General features: G+C 38.5%; 1 long non-coding RNA gene across 1 annotated transcript; it reads right to left on the reverse strand.

Annotated features, from left to right (window-relative positions):
• Positions 1 to 317: 317 nt before the first annotated feature.
• Positions 318 to 6,031, reverse strand: LOC139764597 (uncharacterized). Its single transcript, XR_011716417.1, has 2 exons — positions 5,711 to 6,031; positions 318 to 5,645 (listed from the first exon to the last, which is right to left on the reverse strand). It is a non-coding gene; the product is annotated as an uncharacterized lncRNA (long non-coding RNA).
• Between the last annotated feature and the right edge of the window lie 7,215 nt (positions 6,032 to 13,246).

Consider the following 13,246-nt stretch of genomic DNA (forward strand, 5'->3'; position numbering starts at 1 on the left):
TGAAAAAGGTAATTTCCCTGAATACATTAAAAAATCTTCACAATTCTTTCATGTTGAGTCATATGCTTCAATGTAACCTGACATTTCATGTAAAGCTTATGATAAGCTATACCACAAGTCTCTTTTAATCACTTTCAATAATAGAAACTCAATGTTTCAACATAGTCTTCTGCCAGCATATATCAACATTTACTGGTCGAAAATACAGAATCAATTTCCAAATATTTAAGAAATTCACACTAACTGCAAGACATAAAGGATATTCCTTATAACAAAGCACTAATAAGAAGTTGAACAGGATTCATATCAAAGAGATATAAAGAGAAATATTTTATTCAAAGATAACAAGTATAACGTTGTGTCAATGAATTTATAGTCAACGTTCATGGGCCCTTTGGAGTTCATAAGCTAGCTGAGGTTCTTTATGATGTGAAGGCCTTGAACTAGATGAAATCCTCTAGTTAGTTGACATTCTTCATCTAGCAAGCAACTTTGAGCTATATGATGTATCTCCTTTAGCTAAAGTACTTAAATCAGGTGAGAATCTTAAAGCTGGGTAAGCCTCAAGAACTAGATGAAAACTTCATTACACTAAAGGATCTTCATCTAGCTCTGACCACTAAGCTAGCTGAAGGCTCTTATGCTAGATTAGGTCCAAGAGCTATCTTGAGGCCCTTGATTTAGCTAAGGACATTGGGCTAGCTGAGACCCTTAAGCTATCTAAGGCTCTTATTCTCACTGAGATCACTAAGCTAGCTGAGGTAACATACCAGCTGATGCCCTTCGGTCAGTGGAGGCCCACAAGTCTGCAGAGACTTCTGATGTAGTTGAGGAAAAATTTTGGTGTTGTACTGTGTGTTTTGAGTAGCATTCTTCCCATATAAACAATAAAAAAAGAATTACCTAATATTTTATGGTCACAATTGTATGCATACAAGACATCATTGAGTATTTAAGACCAAATCATCTTCATAAAGCAGTGATATGTCAACATAACATTTTCATTGTACTATCTGGATGATATTCTATACTTTTACATTCTTATAAATGTCAGAAATTAGAAATCATTACATTATTTTTGTTACAAACCCGACATATAACAGTAAACATTCAAGGCCCTTGCCACACACTACATGTTCAATAGTCTTTATAATAAAAAAGAATCAAAACCTTCCTAGTAAAATATATCTGTAATACTGAAATAGAGGTAATAAAAGTAAATGAAAGTTATTCATCTATAAAACTACTTCATACCAATATCAAATTATATAAACCAAACTGACCTACTTTCATCACAATGGGAGGATGCATAATTTAAAACTAATATGTTCTGAAAACGTATATAAATCCAAATATGGTTATCAAATCAAATCAAACATTCGATAAAAAGTGTCAAGGGGTCTGGATGTTCTGGAACTGAAATTTGCAGAATACTCATGCATTTTAATTCTATGCAATGCATAGATCAGCAATTATCAATTATGCCAAGTTTGTTATCTACTGTTTAACTAGTTTCTAACTTCATATACAATTCAAAATACAGTACTGAAAAGTTTGCAGTCATAGAAATTGAGGAAAGCTTCTTATCAAGTGACAGGGAGGCATTGGTATATTTACAATAATATGCGAATAAAAAACTATGTTCTATATCTAATGAATACATTATTCTATTGGCTTGAGATGCCATCAAAATGTTATAATGATGATATGGGTTAACATTCTATCATAAAGCTAGCATCATTTGTTTTAGTTAAGCTAGAGTAAAATATGAATCACCTCTTGCAAGATTTCTTAGGTATAATAAATATGACTGAATCAGTTGTAAAAGCCTTATAAACTTGTGCAATAACAGTCACATCTAATGCAAAATTTGGAGGTGAGTGTTATGTATGCAATTTATAAAGCTTATTTTCACCAATTACATCACCTATTAAATATGAGAGTAGTACACATTACTGTCAGAAGTACAGTACATACAAACAGTGAGAGCAATGGTATGGATGTATAGGAATGAATGCTTTACTTGTATGTATAATCATGTAAACAAGTATTTATCCATGGTCTCTCATCCAAGCAAGAAGAGTTCTCTGCAAGAATATACATATACTGTATACAATATGCATGAGTATATATATTTACATGTGTAAATATATGTAAATGTGTGTCCTTGTGTATGAAAAGATAACAGTCCAATATTTACAATAGAAATACGGCAGAGTCATGGCATATGGAAACTACAATACAGTATCATAAGAAATCTTATCATTTCCCTGTGAGCTGCAAAACTATTAGACCTAATCCTCTTCCAATGTCTTTGGCCAATTTTTATGTACTATTTATCTTAAAGAAAGTCCTAGTTAACAGACAAAAATTAACAGGAGACAAATGCTTAAAATATATCATTCTTTTGTAAGACAGATGTCAAGTGCTTGCTAGTGTATTTGCAGTTTGTGAAAGAAAGTTAGAAAGAAAATAATTGCTGTTTAACATAGGGCTTCCATGCATCAAATTCTATTTGCAGAGGGAATCCCTTTACTCAATTATGGTGGGGATATGGTATGTCTGGTAACATAGGTCTTGCAAGTAAAATGACATGATTTGCCATCTCAGTTACCCTGTGATTTTGAGAGTGGACAGATGCAATTTTTGGTTCACTGTCCTTGTTTCACAATATCTTTGCTATTTGCATTTCTGGTAATATTTTTCTTCTAGTACTAGCTTAGGTCCTAAGTAGTTGACCCATAAAGAAATGACCTGTATTATTATTTGGCATCAACAAAATGTGTCTAGAAGTGAAGTTTCAAGATGAGTTGGTAGGGCCTAGTTCAAAATTCATACACATGTTTGGACTTCCTTCTATCATCCCTGAAAAGCTAGGTCTGGTCAGCCTAGGAAGACCAGTAGGGTGACTACTAACTTGACTGTGATTGGTTTTCAACAACTCATGCTTCACCACCTTAATAATCTTCCTAGGTTGATAATACCCAGAGAGGGATGTTGTTAAAAGGAAGAAGAAAAAAAAGTGTCCAGATGGTAAGCTCAGCCCTACCGGTACATCTTGAAATCTTCCTTATAGATATAATTTTCTTGCTTCTGAGAAAGAATACAGGCTACTTCCTAGGACAAATTTTCAGGAACCTATCATTAGTTATTGGTATACGAAAAATATCAACCATAAGAGAAGTAGCAAAATATAATTAAACACAAGAACAACAAGCAAAAGTTACATCTCTCCATTATCAATATCAATGGGTACCTGAAGCAGCAAAATCATGTTGTCTGACTTCTAAAGATTGTACCATGCTGCTAGACATGGGGTATCCCCACTATATGCAAGTTATAAGATACATTCAACAAATAAAACCAGCACAAATGCCCATTTTCACACAGTGATTACCAGATCTTTTTTGTGATGTCTTTATGTTTAGCATAGCAAATAAGCAGGAGTAAGGAGACTATTTCTCTATGGTGAATAAATGCAATTTTACTAGTGGTGCACTTTTCCTGCCACATTTAGTAATGTTTTAAAGTACTAAGTTAAAAGTCATAAAGAGCAGAAAAATACCATAATTTTGCAACTTCTTAAGATGATTAAACATCACTGAAGTTATCATATAAGTGACACTGGAATGTCAGGAAATAAACTGTACTTAACTGAAATGAATACATATGAAATTCAATTAGTTACACCATGAGTGAAAAGTCACCTTTGGCAAAACGGTACAATCTTGTCAAAGAACAGCACACCCAAAGGAGTCAACGCTCTCCTGGTATTGGCAGTTATGCAGCCTTTAGAAATAGTTGCTGGGTAACACCAGTACTCTTTCGAAAAAGAGTACATATATACATATACATACACAGACATATACATATATACACATGTACATACTCATACTTGCTGCCTTCATCTATTCCTGTTGCCACTATGCCACACATGAAATGGCAACCCTCCTCCCGCGTGTGCACGAAGCAGCACTAGGAAAAGACAACAAAGGCCATATTCATTCACATTCACATTCAGTCTATAGCTGTGTAATGCACCAAAACCACACCTCCCTTTCCACACCCTGGCCCCACAAAACCCATGATTTACCCCAGATGCTTCACATGCCCTGGTTCAATCCACTGATAACACATCAATCCTGTTATAACACATCATTCTAATTCACTCTATTCCTTGCAAACCTTTCACCCTCCTGTATATTCAAGCCCCAATTACTCAAAATCTTTTCCACTCCATCCTCCCACTTCCAATTTGGTCTCCTGCTTCTCCTCATTCCCTCTACCTCTGACAAATATATCCTCTTTGTCAATTTCTCCTCACTCATTCTCTCCATGTGACCAAACCATTTCAATACACCCTCTTGAGCTCTCTCAACCACACTCTTTTTATTACCACACATCTCTCTTACCCTTTCATTACTTACTCGATCAAACCACTTCACACCACATATTGTCCTCAAACATTTCATTTCCAACACATCCACCCTCCTCTGCACAACCCTATCTATAGCCCATGCCTTGCAACCATATTACATTGTTAGAACCACTATTCCTTCAAACATACCCATTTTTGCTCTCTGGGATAACGTTCTCGTTTTCTACACATTCTTCAATGCTCCCAGAACCTATGCCCCCTCCCCCACCCTGTAAGTCACTTCCGCTTCCATGGTTCCATCCCTTGCTAAATCCACTCCCAGATATCTAAAACATTTCACTTCCTCCAGTTTTTCTCCATTCAAACTTACCTCCCAATTTACTTGTCCCTCAGCCCTACTGATTACCTTGGTCTTATTCACATTTACTCTCAGCTTTCTTCTTTTACACACTTTACCAAACACAGTCACCAACTTCTGCAGTTTCTCACCCAAATCAGCCACCAGTGCTGTATCATCAGCGAACAACAACTGATTCACTTTCCAAGCCCTCTCATATCCATAACAGACTGCATACTTGCCCTTCTCTCCAAAACTCTTGCATTCACCTTCCTAATAACCCCACCCATAAACAAATTAAACAACCATGGAGACTTCACACACCCCTGCCGCAAATTGACACTCAATGGGAATCAATCACTTTCCTCTCTTCCTACTCGTACACATGCCTTACATTCTTCATAAAAGCTTTTCACTGCTTCTAGCAACTTACCTCCAATACCATATACTCTTAATACCTTCCACAGAGCATTTCTATCAACTTTATCATATACCTTCTCCAGATCCATAAATGCTATATACAAATCCATCTGTTTTTCCAAGTATTTTTCACATATATACTTCAATGCAAACACCTGATCCACACATCCTCAACCACTTCTGAAACCACACTGCTCTTCCCCAATTTGATGCTCTGTACATGCCTTTACCCTCTCAATCAATACCCTCCCATGAAATTTCCCAGGAATACTCAACAAACTTATACCTCTGTAATTTGAACACTCAGATTTATCCCCTTTTCCTTTGTACAGTGGCACTATGCGTGCATTCCACCAATCCTCAGGCACTTCATCATGAACCATACATATATTGAATATCCTTAACAACCAGTCAACATAACAGTCACCTCCTTTTTAATAAATTCCACCGCAATATCATCCAAACCCGCCGCCTTCTCGGCTTTCATCTTCCGTAAAGCTTTCACGAACTCTTCTCTGTTTACCAGACCATTCTCCCTGACCTTCTCACTTCACACACCACCTTGACAAAAACACCCTATATCTGCAACTCTATCACACACACATTATATATATATATTTTTTTTCTTTCTTTCATATTATTCGCCATTTCCCACATTAGCGAGGTAGCGTTAAGAACAGAGGACTGGGCCTTTGAGGGAATATCCTCACCTGGCCCCCTTCTCTGTTCCTTCTTTTGGAAAATCAAAAAAAGAAAAAAAAAAAAAAATGAGAGGGGAGGATTTCCAGCCCCACGCTCCCTTCCCTTTTAGTCACCTTCTACGACACGCAGGGAATACGTGGGAAGTATTCTTTCTCCCCTATCTCCAGTGATAATACATATATATATATATATATATATATATATATATATATTTCTTCTTTTCTTTCAAACTATTCGCCATTTCCCGCATTAGCGAATATATATATATTTTTTTTTTTTTGCTTTGTCGCTGTCTCCCGCGTTTGCGAGGTAGCGCAAGGAAACAGACGAAAGAAATGGCCCAACCCACCCCCATACACATGTATATACATACGTCCACACACGCAAATATACATACCTACACAGCTTTCCATGGTTTACCCCAGACGCTTCACATGCCCTGATTCAATCCACTGACAGCACGTCAACCCCGGTATACCACATCAATCCAATTCACTCTATTCCTTGCCCTCCTTTCACCCTCCTGCATGTTCAGGCCCCGATCACACAAAATCTTTTTCACTCCATCCTTCCACCTCCAATTTGGTCTCCCTCTTCTCCTCGTTCCCTCCACCTCCGACACATATATCCTCTTGGTCAATCTTTCCTCACTCATTCTCTCCATGTGCCCAAACCATTTCAAAACACCCTCTTCTGCTCTCTCAACCACGCTCTTTTTATTTCCACACATCTCTCTTACCCTTACGTTACTTACTCGATCAAACCACCTCACACCACACATTGTCCTCAAACACCTCATTTCCAGCACATCCATCCTCCTGCGCACCACTCTATCCATAGCCCACGCCTCGCAACCATACAACATTGTTGGAACCACTATTCCTTCAAACATACCCATTTTTGCTTTCCGAGATAATGTTCTCGACTTCCACACATTCTTCAAGGCTCCCAGGATTTTCGCCCCCTCCCCCACCCTATGATCCACTTCCGCTTCCATGGTTCCATCTGCTGCCAGATCCACTCCCAGATATCTAAAACACTTTACTTCCTTCAGTTTTTCTCCATTCAAACTTACCTCCCAATTGACTTGACCCTCAACCCTACTGTACCTAATTACCTTGCTCTTATTCACATTTACTCTTAACTTTCTTCTTTCACACACTTTACCAATATATATATATATATATACCTTGCAAACGCGGGAGACAGCGAACAGAGAAGGGGGTCAGGTGAGGATATTCCCTCAGAGGCCCAGTCCTCTGTTCTTAACGCTACCTTGCTAACGCGGGAAATGGCGAATAGTTTGAAAGAAAGAATATATATATATATATATATATATATATATATATATATATATGTCTTTGTTGTCTTTTCCTAGCGCTACCTCGCGCACATGCGGGGGGAGGGGGTTTTCATTTCATGTGTGGCGGGGTGGCGACGGGAATGAATGAGGGCAGACAGTATGAATTATGTACATGTGTATATATGTATATGTCTGTGTGTGTGTATATATATGTATATGTTGAGATGTATAGGTATGTATATGTGCGTGTGTGGACGTGTATGTATATACATGTGTATGTGGGTGGGTTGGGCCATTCTTTTGTCTGTTTCCTTGCGCGACCTCACTAACGCGGGAGACAGCAACAAAGTATAATAAATATAAATAAATATGTCTGTGTATGTATATGTATGTATATGTATGCATGTGGGCGTTTATGTATATACATGCGTATGAGGGTGGGATGGGCCATTCTTTCATCTGTTTCCTTGCACTACCTCGCTAACGCAGGAGATGGCGATTAAATATGATAAAATATAAACATAAAATAAATCGTATTTCTTGTTTTTTTCTTACTTGATTGCTGTTTCCCATATTAGCAAGGTAGCACCAGGAACTGTTGAACAAGGGTTGCATTTACTCACATCCATTCTCTAGTGTCATAAGTAATGTGCCTAAACCACATCTCCCTATCCACAACCAGGCCCAACAGACCTATCAATCGTTTAACCCAGCCACTTCACATGGCTTGGTTCAATCCACTGACAATGTATTGACCCATGTGCACCACATTATTCCAATTCACTCTATCCTGTTCATTCCTTTCACCCTCCTGCACGTTCAGGCCCTGATCACTCAAAATTTTTTCAATCCATCCTTGTATCTCCAGTTAGGTCTACCCCTCTTCTCCTCGCTCCCTCCACTTTTGACATGTACACCTCTTCATTAATCTCTCCACACTCATTCTCTCTATATGACCAAATAATTTCAGCACACCCTTTTCAGCTCTCTCATCTATTTTCAATACCATACCTATCTCATACCCTTTAATTACTTACTTGATCAACCACCTTATACCAAATATTGTCATCAAGCATTTCACTTCCTACCTATCCATCCTTATCCATAACCCCTCACACACCCTGTGACTCATCTCCACTTCCATGGTTCCATTTGCCACCATGTCCACTCCTACTCATCTATAATATTTCAATTCCTCCAATTTTTGTCCAATCAAACTCACACCTCAACTAATGTGACTCTTAACCCTGCCAAATCAAAATCTTCACTTTTATTCACATTTGTTCTCAACTTTCTCCTCTCTCACACTCTTCCGGACTCATCACCAACTTCTGCAGTTTCTCACTCGAATCTGCCATCAGTGCTGTATCATCAGGAAACAACCGATTTAATTCCTAAGCCCTCTCATCCCCTACAGACTGCATATTCATCCTTCTCTCCAAGACTCACATTTACCTCTCTCACCATCCCATCCACTGACAAATCAAACAGCCATAGTGAATTACATAACCCTGCCAAAACCAGCCTTCAGCTGGAACCACTCACTCTCCACTTTTCCCTTTTGTACACATATATTACACCCTTAATAAATGCTTTCCACTACTTCTAAAAGCTTTCCTCCCACACCATATATTCTTAAGACCTTCCATAAGGCATAACTGTCAACCCTATCATATCTTTTCTCCAGATCCATAAATGCCACACACATATCCTTCTGTTTCTCTTAAGTATCTTGCACAATTATTCATTAAAGCAGCACCTGATTTGCAGATCCTTTACCACTTCCAAAACCACATCCTACTTCTCCACTCTGATGCTTCGTAAATGCCTTTGCCCTCTCAATTACTACTCTCCCATACAACTTATTAGGTACATTCAACAAACTTGTATCTCTACTGTTTGAACATTCATTTTTATCCCCCTTGCCTTTCCACAACGGCCCTATACATGCATTTTGCCAATACTCAGGTACCTCACTATGACCCATAAATACATAAATTGAAAATTGTAACTAACCAATCAACAATGCAGGGACCTTCTTTCTTGAGAAATTCAACAGCAATACCATCCACTTCAGCCACCTGACCACATTTCACATTATGTAAGGCTTTCACCACCACTTCTCTCTTCATTAACCACTCTCTCACTTTGCATACTAACTCAACCTTAACAACCAGCAGTTCTTCATAATGCTCACTCTATCTCCTCCTCACTTCATCACTACCTGTTACCACTTTCCCATTTGCCCTCTTTATGGATGTTCCCATTTGTGTTCTTGTTTTTTGCAAATTATCAACTTCATTCCAAAACATCTTAATCTCCCATATGTTTACTGATATTTGCTCACCCCAATTCTCATTTGCTCTCTTTCTCAGCCTCTGCTCTTTCCTCTTGACCTCCTGCCACCTTCTCTTATACCTTTCCCTTGTAACATACATCTCTTGTACATGCCAGCATTGACAGTCTGTTGTGGATGAGAGGGCTTGGGAAGTGAGTCAATTGCTGTTCGCTGATGATACAGCTCTAGCAGCTGATTCATGCGAGAAACTGCAGAGGTTGGTGACACGTTTGGGAAAGTGTGTGAAAGGAGAAAGCTGAGAGTAAATGTGAACAAGAGCAAGGTTCAGAAGGGTTAAGGGACAAGTTAATTGGGATGTAAGTTTGAATGGAGATAAATTGGAGGAAGTGAAGTGTTTTAGATATCTGGGAGTGGATTTAGCAGTGGGTGGAACCATGGAAGCAGAAGTGAGTCACAGGGTGTGGGAGGAGGCGAAGGTTCTGGGAGCGTTGAAGAATGTGTGGAAGGTGAGAAGGTTAACTCGGAGAGCAAAAATGGGTATGTCTGAAGGAATAGTGGTTCCAATAATGTTATATGGTTGTGAGGTATGGGCTATGGATAGGGTTGTGCGGAGGAGGGTGGATGCATTGGAAATGAAATGTTTGAGGACAATATGTGGTATGAGGTGGTTTGATCAAGTAAGTAATGAAAGGGTAAGGGGGATGTGTGGTAATAAGAGCGTGGTGTGAGCAAGCAGAAGAGGATGTGTTGAAATGGTTTGGAAACATGGAGAGAATGAGTGAGGAGAGATTGACAAAGAGGATATATGTGTCGGAGGTGGAGAGAACAAGGAGAAGTGGGAGATCAAATTGGAGATGGAAGGATGGAGTGAAAAAGATTCTGAGCAATTGGATCCTGAAAATACAGGTGGGTGAAAGGAGTGCAAGGAATAGAGTGAATTGGAAGAATGTGGTATACCAGGGTGGACGTGCTGCCAATGGATTGAACCAGAGCATGTGAGGCATCCGGGTAAACCATGGAAAGGTCTGTGGGGCCTAGATGTGGAAAGGGAGCTGTGGTTTTGGTGCATTACACATGACAGCTAGAGACTGAGTGTGAACAAATGTGGGCATTTTTTGTCTTTTCCTGGCACTACCTCACTGGGTGGGGGAAGCTATTTTATGTGTGGTGGGGTGGCGACAGGAATGGATTGTTTGTAGAGGATGCTAAGGGATTCATTTTCCTGTCTAAATCTTGTGCCATTTAATGTTCTGAGAGCATCTAGTTTGCTTTTTGCTTTTGTCTTGATGTTTTTGGTTTGAGAATTGGTTGGTATTTTGTTCAGAGAGTGATTGTTCTGTCAAGGTGACTGGAAGGTATGAGCTGGATTTGCCTCTCTCTGGGCCTGAATATGCAGGAGCATGTAAGGCATGCAAAGGAAAGAGTGTACTGGAGTTATGTAAGTAACAGGTGACATGACATCAATGAACTGAAGCAGGGCATATGAAGCAGCCAGTAAAAACCACAGAAAGATCTGTGATGCCTGGTTATGAATAAAAGGCAGTGGTTCCGTGCATTATACATGATAGTTTGCTTTTTGCTTTTGTCTTGATGTTTTTGGTTTGAGAATTGGTTGGTATTTTGTTCAGAGAGTGATTGTTCTGTCAAGGTGACTGGAAGGTATGAGCTGGATTTGCCTCTCTCTGGGCCTGAATATGCAGGAGCATGTAAGGCATGCAAAGGAAAGAGTGTACTGGAGTTATGTAAGTAACAGGTGACATGACATCAATGAACTGAAGCAGGGCATATGAAGCAGCCAGTAAAAACCACAGAAAGATCTGTGATGCCTGGTTATGAATAAAAGGCAGTGGTTCCGTGCATGATACATGATAACTAGCAAATGGATGTAAGTGAATGAGGCCATTTCTTCAGTTATTGCTGGTAATATCGCATGAATGTGAGAAATGGCAAACCAGTATGAAAAAAAAACTTCCTGCAGCGTTCAAGGAAGCCAGCTTCATCTGGGTGGGACCATACCTCAAACATTACTGTAATGTTCTATGTATCTCTGTGTGAGGTGAGTGCAGGACAATAAAGGAGAATGAAATTTGCATCTTGAGGATATGGTGTCTTTGTGATATGTTGAATCTGTTATGTGGAGATGGGTGGTGTCCAGAGTGCAGATGAGAAAGTGCAACTTTTTATGTCTGGGAAGTGGGTGTATGAATAACTGGGTGGTGTTTAAGATGGACTGGAAGGGCAGTTGTTCAAAGCTTGTCTGGTCATTTTGGTGTGTAAATTTTTGTCAGTGGTGTTTGTTGTTGGTGAAGGATCAATGGGTATAGGTCATTAAAGTGTGTGGAAGGGGTAAGCTTTTCATTTCTAATGAGTGCCAGGGATACTAAGGTGTGATGATTGTATTAGGAAAACCTTTTTGTTTTGGTGTTAGTACTTGTGGTTGCTAGGCAGCCAAGGGTTGTTCTGGTTGCTCTATCTTCAAAAGTTGTTCTGGTTGCACTATCTTCTATTTTATGTAGAATGCAGTTTGGTTATATGTACTTCTGACAGAGTGGATGACTAGACAGGTGAGGCATAGTTTTGGGGGAAGGCGTAAATAATAATGGGCACTATGTTAATACTAGACCAGCAAAATTAAGAATCATCTGTCTGTCCAACATCATATCTCCATTCACAATTTAGGTTGAGCAAGTACACAACCCCTACAATATTGATGACCCCTTACTTTCATATTTTCAAAAATATTTATCCATGTTCAGTGTGTTAAAGTGCACAGTTATAAAAGTGTTTCACACTTTTTCACTTTACACACTATGCTAATTTGTCACTTGAAACCAATATCTCCAACCATAACAATTTCCTGCGGAAAATACTTCCAATGAAATACCTCTAGCCCTTATCAAATTTCTTATCACACCTATCTATCTCTTCTGTGGCCAAACTCTTCCATTTGTTTATTCTACTAAAACAATATACTATATTATATATATATAACACTGTTATATTTACTAAACCATACTACATAATATACTAGACTATAATCAAATCAATTTGTAATTAAATCCATGCCTCTGAATTACAAGCTTTTTAATCCTACAACTACAGTCAGTATAATATAATAAAATGTAAGTCTTCAAATCACTGAGTCTCCTGTCTCTTAACAATCAAAATTATTTTAATTCTCTGCTTTCCCTTTAAGTTAATATCACAGTCCACAGCAAATGTATATGATGACTGTGTATCGAAAAATATAGGTACTTTGGGATTAAGTCATTAGTTTTGCAACCCACTACACTAAAGCCAAATACAGTAGTCAGATATGACTGATCACAGGTTGTTAGTGAATGATAGTTGAGAGAAAGACTGAATTATTCATAGTTCAATGCACGGTTTAAGGCAAAATTCTTTTATTAATGTGTTTATTGATATACCCAAGTTCACACTTCCTATGCACTGTTGAAAGAAAATGAGAGTCTGTCATCCTTCTCAGTGGGTGATATGTGTTGATACAAGGTTCTGAATATTTGTCCAGTCCACATACCAAATATAATAATATTAATGACCAATTACAGTAACTGATAAGCACAAGTAAGATATTCCTTTCACACTACAGAATTGTTTTTCTTTTGTAGAATACCACAGTACACTTAAAGAACTTACTTATGCACAGGAGTATAAATGACTTAATATTTCAGCATAAAATCACTACCATGACAGTCACTCATCACCCTCTTTCAACATTCTCCAGGCACAACTACAGAAACTAGAGAAGGCAGAATCTAGAGTACAAAATGACATCAAAAGTTTGTA

The sequence above is a fragment of the Panulirus ornatus genome, chromosome 50, assembly GCF_036320965.1.
Source record: "Panulirus ornatus isolate Po-2019 chromosome 50, ASM3632096v1, whole genome shotgun sequence".
Lineage (NCBI taxonomy): Eukaryota > Metazoa > Arthropoda > Malacostraca > Decapoda > Palinuridae > Panulirus > Panulirus ornatus.